Below are 10863 nucleotides of genomic sequence, written 5' to 3'. Positions count from 1 at the left end.
TGCATAAGTTTAATAAGTTAAAGTTGGATAAGATTGGAGTGTGTCAAGTTGCATAAGCGATCAAGCATTCAAGAGCTTTCAAGCATTCTTTTCCAGCATTGAGCATTCTCAAGTCTCCCTTCAAGGATAGGTGTTGCATTCAAGTCAAGGATTCAACCATTGAAGAGGAGATTTATTCCAACATTCAATTCCACACAAGAATTTCTATCAACATTGCTACTAAAACCTCCCTTGAGGTGATTTACAATTCAGTCTTTCATTTACATCTACTTGCAAGTACTTTCTTTCATTACTTGGTTAATTCCAAAACTGGGGTTTGACCTAAAGGCAAACCCCCAATCCCTACCCATTTTACTCTCTTTTTTGTGTGTAGGTTACAGGTGCACAGCTGTACTTTTGGATTCATGCTTCATTTGCAGAGGCGGAAAAACCCTTTTCATTTCGCAGATTTTTCGAAGGACCGTGTACGTTTCTGCCATGGTCCAGACAACTTTTCCTCCAATTCATAGGGAGACTTCATCTCGACATTTTACTACCAGATCGAGGTGCACAGCTTCATCCCATATTCCGATCTCAAGTTATAATCAATTATTTGTCACTTTTGCACTACATAATCCAATCAATTTCCTTTCCATTTCCAACAAGGAAGAGGGGATCAACTTAACATTCCCAATTCATTCAGAATTGAATCTACCATCTTTGTGTGGAGAGACTGAATCTAGTGAATTATCCTCTCCTCTTTCTAATGTATCATGGTTAAAAGTTCTTTTATGGTAATTGATAGTGAAACTCTCATCTCTCTTTAAGGGAAAGGGTAATTTCCTTCTTGATCTATCATTCACCATTTTTCCAGCATTACACTTACATATGTCTTCTTACGTAAAGGATAATTATATGAACTTTCATGTGTGTACAAGATTACATGATATTAAAAGAAATGTAGTTAGTCTAATAGCCTAAGGTGTCTATTATTCATTCTCTAATGCACTCAGGACGTGTGGTCTTGGGTGTTGTATAGTGGTTACTCCCTATGATGTGGCTGAAAATGGTCACCTCGTTTTGAGATTTTTGTTGAGATACTGCTTGTTTTGACTTTCTTATGAATTGTGATTTGTGATAATAGGGCTAGCATTGTCTTTTTGAAATTTCTTATGAAAGGAATGACTACTAAATTCTCGTTTATTTTCATTTAATTTATGACATTTGTCATGTTTTTGGTATTGTTGGTTGTCGAAATTGCTGACATTTTTCATTATTTGATGTTGATCTTGACAATTTTACTTATTGGATTATTTTCTTTTGAATCTTCCGGTGGTCATTTTGAATGTTTGATTTAGCTGGCCCTAGTTATGTGTTTAGTGTTGTTTCTATCATGTTCGCTTGAACCTCTAATAGTGTATTAAGGGAGAACACCGCGGAGAGTGGATCTAGGCATATTGGGTAATCAAATAGTATTGATATCAGCATAAGGAAATAAAAGTGTATTTTCCATGATGGAATTCATTTATAAAAATTTGGATTATAAGATATTTTGGAGGAAGTGTGAATTGGATTAAGTGGATTGTGTGATATGCATTAGATAAATATTAATGGTCTACAAACTTATTGTTTTGATGAGTGTATGGGGATGCTTGCATAGATTCTATTTGAGTTAAGTTGACATTAGGTGGTTGTTGCATGTAATAATATTCACTTCCTCTCTTAGATTGAGATTATATTTGTAATGGGGTGAAAAGTGAATGATGGAGAGATCAAGAGGAAATATTTTCCTCCCTCCAAAGAGAGATGAAAGTTTCACTGCGGATTTCCCTTCAATCACCTCACGCACATTACATTTAAAAGAGGGGGGATAATTCACTAGATCCAATCTCTGAGGAGAGAGATTGAATATTAAAGGAATTGATAATGGTGTGAAATGACAAGTTAACCCCTCTTTTAGAATGAGTAATGGTTGAATTATGTATTTTGGGACTAAGTGTAAAATTAGCAAAGAACTGATTATAACTCGAGATAGAAGCATGGGATGAAGTTGTGCACCTATATCTGCTTATAATATGTCGAGACAAAGTCACCCTGTGAATTTGAGGAAAAGTTGTCAGGACCGTGTTGAAAGTGCACGCAGTCCTCTAAAAAGTCCATGAAATGAAAAGGGTTTTTTGCCTTTGCAAATGGAGTCCAAATCTGCAAATATAGTTGTGCACCTGCAACCTAGACATAGAAAAGAAAGGAAAAGGGGTTGGGATTGGGGGTTTGGCTTCAGGTCAAACCCCAGTTTTGGAATTGACCAAATGATGAAAGAAAGTACTTGTAAGTAAATGTAAATGAAAGATTGAAATATAATTCACCTCAAGGGAGGTTGTGATAGAAATGTAGGTATATTTGCTTGTATGGAATTGAATATTGAAAGGGATCTCTGATCTTCAATTGTTGAATCCTTGACTTGAATGCAACACCTAGCCTTGAAGGGAGACTTGAGAATGCTCAATGCTTGAAAGGAATGCTTGAATGCGCAATCTCATGTATTCAAACTTATGCACTTCTTCGCCTTATCCAACTTATACAAATGGGAGGGAAAATGCGACATATATATTCATCAAAGGCCGACAGGAAAAGTTTCCCCCTACAATTGCAAAGTTCAATGCACAGTTTGAATGGAGGGACCCTAAAATAGGGCAGGGATAGGGGCGCCATGCCCCTATCTTAGGAGGACAGGGGCACCACGCCCCTGTCCTTCCCTTATCTAGGACAGAAAGAAGGGTTTAGGCCATGCGAAGGGAAGAAAAATGTGCGATTTTCAGGGATGAGAAAGTCTCGGGTCTCCGATCAGGCTTGGGGATTTGATTCATCAATGTGAGGACCCTAATGTGGTCAAAAATTGCAAGGGTCACAATTTTATGACACTATAGTATTATGCTTTATGATTGGTCTTTTAGTGTTAATATTGTTATGATTTATATACCATGAACCCATTATTTATATAATGTGTATGAATTATGGATCTTAGATGATGCATGATGTATTACTTATGGTTGAATTTGAGAACCTAATCTAAGAGTATGTTGTGTTTGCCCTGGTAATGTAGAAAGGAGTGTATGTGTAGGATGTTGCGTTAGAACATGTATATTTATCATCTTAATGGTTCATATAGATGTTAAGGAAGTGTTTTCATGTTTGAAAAATGTAAGTTATGATGTTTTATATGTTATGATATATCTACTTTTGGATAATGACATCGGTAGAAAATTTATGACCCGCAAGAATGCTTGTTGGAATGATGGTTTCTAATAGGTGAATGAGAGAATTAGAATGCTTAACCTAGGTACTGAAAGATGAAGTATCATGTTGTGACCCTTATGTAGTGCATTAATTTCCAAGTAATTGAGGAATGCGAAGGGAAAATTTGTTGAATACTACTTGAGTTAGAGAAAGAAAGAAATAATTATTTGAAGATAGGTGATACCTGTTCATTAGAAGATTGATTATTCTGGATTGCATTTCCAGAAAGAAAAGTTAAGAATTAGTATTATTTAATATAAGTATTATGATTAACATGTTCTTGTTTTGCCATCTTAGCCTTGCGACTTCCAAGAGTAAGTCGAACCCTAGGGGGGAGAATGTAATGCCCCTCTAGGAATCATTTTTATGATAGTTATGTTAGATGCTAATGAATCTCATGTGTGCTTTTGATTTCCTTATTGATAATTGAATTCCTCTATATTAAGATATTTTACGATGTTTTGATTTGATATATGTTGGTTACTCACTTTGTCTTTAAGGGTGATTAGATGTTAGATTTTATATATGAGTATTGATTATGGATGAATAGATGTTAGATTGTATTCTTGTGTACTGATCATGGACTGTCATACTTACTTTATGTATGAGATGTATCATGTGTTCGATTTTATGTATGTGTTTCATTCTATATGGGGTGTGAGGGGGTGATCTTTTGTCACTCACTTCGGAGAGGCAGGGAATGTCACGACTCCCCTTCATCAGTGTGCCTATAGTTTTTGAATATACGTATGTATTCTTTTCTTGATGATGCGGGGTTGCGGGTACAAGGCGTCGGCTCCACCTAGTTTTTTGGGTCTAAGCATACCTACATAATCTCAATGGAAGTCGTGGGAGATAGCATAAGGTACGTCTGTTTCTTAAACCCTAGTCTTTACTTAGTGTTAGAGAAATGCCTACTGTCTAGTGTCAACCTATTTGGAATGCAATATAGGTAACCATTCGATAACCATGGCTATGTTGTGTGTGAGTATGTGTTTGTGATGTATTAGGGTTTAATTTGTTGTAGATGTCATGGGTGGGTTTATTATCTTATCATTCCGATAGTTTTTAATTATTAGTTTATCTTAAGGTTTTATTAAACTTTGAGTTGAGTTTATTTAAATTTATTTACTTGTGTGTGTTAAATAAAAGAAATATATATGTTTGCATAATAGTGCTTTGTTATTAATTAACAAATTAATATTAATGTTTAAATAATTAAATTATAATATAAGTTTGAATGTCTAATAAATTAATTTATTATTTAAAAGATGAAATGGTTAAGTTATTAAATAATTATAATGGTGGACATAAATTAATAATTAAATAATACTGAAAAGTTATTAATTAAATGGAAATTTAAATTGGAAGTTAATTAATTCAAGTAATAATTGGTAAAGTAGGTTGTTTTTCTAGAAAAGAGGAATTTGGAGGAAACTTTGATTTGTCGGGAAAATGGGCACAAAAGGGGATTTTTTCTTTTGGGACATGTTTTTTTGGGGGTTTTGTGGGAAAACAATTTTATAGAGGAAATGGGAATTGGATTTTGGGAGAAAATTTTCTTGTGGGGTCTTGAATGTGGTTTGTGCATACCAAGGTGTTCTCAGGTTTTGGGCAAATTCAGTGTGAATCTGGTGCTTTCAATTGGATTTTTGTACACCCTCAATCTGTAATTTTCTAGTAGCGATTTCGAGGTAGGGTTTCATTTGCCATTAATTGGTTTTCGAAAATGAATTTATCTCTGCGAAATCTATTTGTAATCAGATTATCTAATGAACCCATCTTGTGAAGTCACATGCTTGGATTCATTCAATAATCCGATTGAGTTGATGAGAACTTTTCCAATCAATTATGTATGCATAATGTGAAATTTGTTTGAAATATTATTAATCTTGTTTTTTTGAGATCTCTGTTTATTAAACTGTTGGTTTCATGTGCAATTTTATCCATTTAATATATATAATTTTCTTGGGATTGATGGATTAAATCTTTGAATTAAAAATATATATAATATATGTTCTTTGGTCTCAGAATAAAATATATGTATTTATTCATTTCTTTCTTATTGTTTTCTGCTGACTAGAATTTGTGTGTTTCTATTTTTATTGCTGCAATTAATATTCATATATTAATTTGATTAAATATTATTTTAAATTAAATTTGTGATTCTTTTTTTATATTTGTTTTGGGCATTGTATATTAGTGTGGCATGGTGGGAGGGTGCGCTATAAGTGGAACCTCCACCACAACCATGCCATGGGGAGGTCCTTTGCACCATGGCATGGGAATCCCACACCATGGTGGGTGGACCTTCCCCCCACAACATGGGGGAAGGGGAAACCACCCACCCCTTGGTGGCTCCTCTCACCACGTGGATGTGGGTGGCCCCACCTTAAATTAATTTATTTTCTCTATTTTTTAAAATAACGACCTACAATTAATCGGCCCTGCAATATTTAATTTTCCCTACATTTTAATAATGCAATATTTTTAAATACAATTTGTTGTGATAACAATATTATTAAATTACTATTAAGATTATTTTCTTGCGAGTAAACTATTAAATCTGTATTATAAATTACTTTGTGTGGTGAATATTTAGTGTCTCTGACAATGAAGTATATTAAATAGTATTTTATTTTATTAATAATATATTAAAAGGTATTTTTAATGTAGAATTGTGATTTATTCAGCTGATAAATAATTTATCTTGAATACCTTAAAAACAAATAATGTGCAATAATAGGATTGATTGGATTATTTTAATTATCTTGAATAAATATTTTTTTGAAATGGGCTTTACACTACTTTTGTTGCTCTATCATGTATATATGTCCAAGTATAATCGAAAACCTCATGTATAGTTTGATAATAATTGTTCTTTATACTTAAAATGGTTTCTCATGGTTGTTATCTGAATGTGATCTATGTTCCTATTATGTGACTATTGTTGTCCTTGGAATTGTTTCGATGTTTTAATTAAACCAAACCTTTGGCCTTTTGTGTTATAGCAACCTAAACCAACTAGTGTTAGGGGTTTGTGTCTTTTGGTGTTGTTTTGGCCCGTATCTCTTTTGGGGACTCCAGAGGTTGGTCTTTGAGCTCAATTTTATATGTCAGTGTTATTATGCTCAAGTTTATGTTGGGGATTTAATTATGGAATTTTATGATGGCTTATCAGTCTCATGGTATTATATTGTTACTCTCCTTTTGGGATTGATCTCTTTGATGGAAGATTTTTGTATTTGATGATATGTGGTTGAGATGCGATATGATTCCAGACTTGTTTGGAACTCATTATATGGTTTATGGTGCTTTCGATCTTTTAATGAGACTTATGAGATAATTTTATGATAATTCTTTTGATGATGGTTTGTTGTGTCATGAGGGGGAGTGGCCTCCAAGTGGGGGTCGGGGCCCAAAGTGGCTGCCAGGATAGCCCATTGGAAGTTTCCTTAATAACTAATAACCTAATTAATAAACTGGGGGGTTAGGTTTTAAAAACATTAAATAAGATAATGGATGCCCCACTCATAGCATGAGTGCTTGTTTAGGCTCAAGATGAGGCATGGAAGGCCTGGAATGGCATATCAACTACCCCATCCTCATGAAAGGTATGTTGGTTTTGCATGAAACTTGTATGGGGGACAGGGGTCGAGAGAGGCTCCCAGGATAACCTAGGTTTGGAGTCGAGGCCTACAGAGACCTAAAAGGATAACCCATAGCAATCTATGCGATGACACTCTCCCCTTGTGAGCACTAGTGTTCTGCCTCTATATGTGCAGCCTTTGTAGTACTCCTATTTAGATTTTTGTTTATGTGTATCTTGCTTATGATTTACTCGGTGGAAGTGTGTTTGGTTCATGTGTTGTAATCCTTTGTTTTTTTTTTGAGGGCCTTATGTCTATCTCCTAGCGTGGGGGGTGGACCTTTTGGTTCCACATGGTCGGGTGGAATTTTCCTTCTTCCATCGGGGATTTTTCTCATGTGTGTACATGGATTGGCTTTGTTCCTATTCTAGATTGCTACTCTTGAAATTGGCTAACACAGTAAGTCAAATGGAGTTTTATGCATTTTCTATGTTGCACTCATGTTTATCAGATGTAGCTATGTATATACATGCCTTCATGGTAATGATGTAATCATGGTGTAAGTATGATGTACTTATGAGGTAAAATTGATGTATATAAAATGAGACTTAGTGTTGGCATAAGACACTATTCAGGTGATCCTCTGGTGACGATTGATGATGTCTGGTGCATGAGATTTCTTAGCAGTTGTCATTGATGGAAACTCGGATTATTGATCTTATCTAGTATGGAGTTTTGGGATATTCAAATGTTTTGAGTAAGTTTTGGCATGTCTATCGGAGATAATCAGTGTATAGTGTTGGTGAGGATTTCTCTTATCTGGTGATGTCTTTTTTGGTTCCAGACATCTGAGCTAAGTTGATTGAGTATGTGAAGCAGATTATCATGCAATACTATCATCTGGTATTGATTCCCATGCATGTTAGAAGGTTTAGTATCTGGTAGAGCAGTAAAATAGGGTTATCTTCATTATTGATGGTGTAATGTGTGGATTGGATTCTTTGAGGTAATTCTAGTGGTTGTTGATAAGTCCAAGGTAATTGGATTGACTTATGGGAAGCGTGTGATCATATGTTTTGGATGCGGAATATGGTATTCTTAATATTTGAGCCGAATTTAAGCTACACATTTTATATTTCAATGATATTTTGAGAAGCCGACTTGTGGGAGATCAATTTTGTTAGTGCGAATATATAAGATCAACTTGGTTAATGCTTTTGCATGTTGATATGAGATGGGAGTTGATTTTGGGAGCAATTGAGAGCAGTTTCACGTGCACACCTTGATTTTTGTTGATCTGGTAATCAGTAGTAGAGCAGAATAGAGCAATTTATGAGAACAACAACAACGGATCACTTTGTGCCTAACCAAAAATTTTATTTGGCATAATCAAATGATTTTCTTCAGTTCATTACTCATTGTAATCATTTGGTATTACCTATAAGGCAGTGAGCCTTCCTCCGAGTTGTAGCCCTTTTGTAACTAAGCAATGTGTCTAAATGCATGTGCATTCCAACTTATGTAATATTGTTTTACTCCTACTCATAGTATAATAGTATTGTGGGTAATCAATCCCACCATAGTTTTTCCATTTCTGAGTTTCCACGTAAAAATATTGGTGCTATGGTTATGTGCTTGTTAGCTTTGTGTTTCTACATTTCAGTTTTTTACTTGTGCATCTGGTGGATAAAGAATCAGATTAGAAAATTTGTAAATACCAGAACAATGATTCACCCCCCCATCTCAGTGTTCATTGATTCCAACTATTGGTATTAGATCCTAGTGTTAATCAGATGATAATCCGGTTAATACTAAGAGGGGGGTGAATCGGTATTAATACCAATTTACAAGATTAAGCCAAAATCAAACTTATATCAGATCTAAAATCATTTATCAAATATCTCAACTTCTTTTATTAGATCTAACAACCTCTTTATCAGATTTGCTAGCACATTAATCAAATCATTTACCACATCTCTTAATTCTTTCACCACTTAAGTAGTAATATAAATTTGATCATTTACCAACTCATTATCCTCATCTATCAAATCAAATAGTTTCTCTACCAACTCTTATCAGTACCAGTAACCTTTTATAAACCTCTCATAAAACATCATAACCGGTGTACTTAGAAATAGTGTACGAAATGTAACATAAACAAGCACATCAAATGAAAAGCATTCCACACATAGCACCATAATTTTTGACATGGACACCCAGATAGGAAAAAACCATGGTGGGAGTTGGTACCCACAAATATTTACACTCTTTTGGAGTACGCCCGGTTAGGATCTTAGCCCTGTTAGGAGCTTACAATACACCTTGTTAGGAGTCACTTGGTTAAGGAATTTGACTAGCAGCCCAGTTAGGAGCTTGATGATCTGTTAGGATCAACCTCATGAGAGGATTTACCACTCTTTTTGAGAGTTGCCCTGTTAGAGGGCTTAAATGTTTAAGGCATGTTAGGACCTACCCGAATAAGGGGTTTAACCCGCTACAATTGTTAGGGAACAATAGTGAAAAAGTGATGTGTTACTTGCACTTCTCAGCTTGCTAGATCGGATCCAATTATGTTCAACACTTGGAAACTCTCAAAAAAATCTCACACTAGTCTTGGGCGGCTCAACACATTCTCTTAAGACCATCCACACAATAAACATCAACTGTGTCATCCTAAATATCCATCTCAACTAGGTCAGCCACTAAACCCTAATGACAACATGAAATTATAATACAAATCATAAGAGATCATCTTAGATCAATATACAAATCATTACATCAAATTACAATGCAATATCAACTGTTGGTTGATCGAAGCCCATCATGAAAATCCGATTTGTACCAAAGTCAAAACCTCAAAACACTCCACTAAGCGTTTTGTTGTTTCCCAAGAAATTCTTCCTTGAATTGTGCCAAAACAAAAATCAAACATTTCATATGGGTTGTTTCATGTTACCACCTTCATGTAGAATCATCGTTAATCACCATCATAACAAAAATCATTACCTGTTTGAAGATTTCTTCACCGATCCTTAAACCCTACTAAAACCTTAGCAAAACTTCAGCAGAAATTAGAAACAAGCCTTCTGGTAGTCATCACAAGTTTTGGTTCCAGTCAGATACTCATTTCCATGATAAAAGCTCACATTCCAAACCACAAAACACCAATCATTACCGATTGTCCAATTCAACCGAAACATCTCTGCTTTACTGGTTAAAGTCCTAATTCACAATCTTTTGTTCTTTGCCAATAAACCCTATCTTTCGGTAAACCAAATCACCTAGATGACAAAACAAAACATTAGGGACATCAGTAATCATCATTTGACATTATTTGCCATCAATTACAACACAAATAACTGATCAAGTCATCTAATCACAAAATCTCAGTCTTTTTTCCTCTACCGATTCAGTCATTCATCTTCAACTGCATCACCTGCATCATCTCATTCTACATCAATTATGCCAAATGCCACCATTCTCCCCCTTTTGCATTGATGGAAATACCAATCAGATATACAATTAGAGTGACATCATCATCTGCAACTTGCTTGTCGATATCCAACTTGATATACAATTAGAGTAACATCATCATCTCTATCATTCTACTTCTTCCAGTGTAGGGGTTCCACCCCTACTTTACCTCTAAGAAACTCAAAGGTAGCTTTCGGTAAGGGCTTAGTAAAGATATCAGCTAACTGATCTTTACTCTTCATATATTCCATTTTCACTTGTTTTTCTTGAACTCTTTCCCTTAGGAAATGATACTTCAATTCAATGTGCTTGGTTCTAGCATGAAGTATAGGATTATTAGAAATTGTTATTGCACTTGTATTATCAAAATAAATAGTCACCAATTCAGACATATATATCTTGAATCCTTCTAGCACATGTCTCATCCATATTGCTTGCGTGCAATTCATGGATACAGCTACATACTCTTCTTTAGTTGTAGATTGAGAAACACATGTTTGTTTCTTGCTCATCCATACCACTA

This window comes from Cryptomeria japonica, chromosome 9 (assembly GCF_030272615.1).
Source record: "Cryptomeria japonica chromosome 9, Sugi_1.0, whole genome shotgun sequence".
Taxonomy (NCBI): domain Eukaryota; kingdom Viridiplantae; phylum Streptophyta; class Pinopsida; order Cupressales; family Cupressaceae; genus Cryptomeria; species Cryptomeria japonica.
This window is presented reverse-complemented; position numbering follows the sequence as displayed.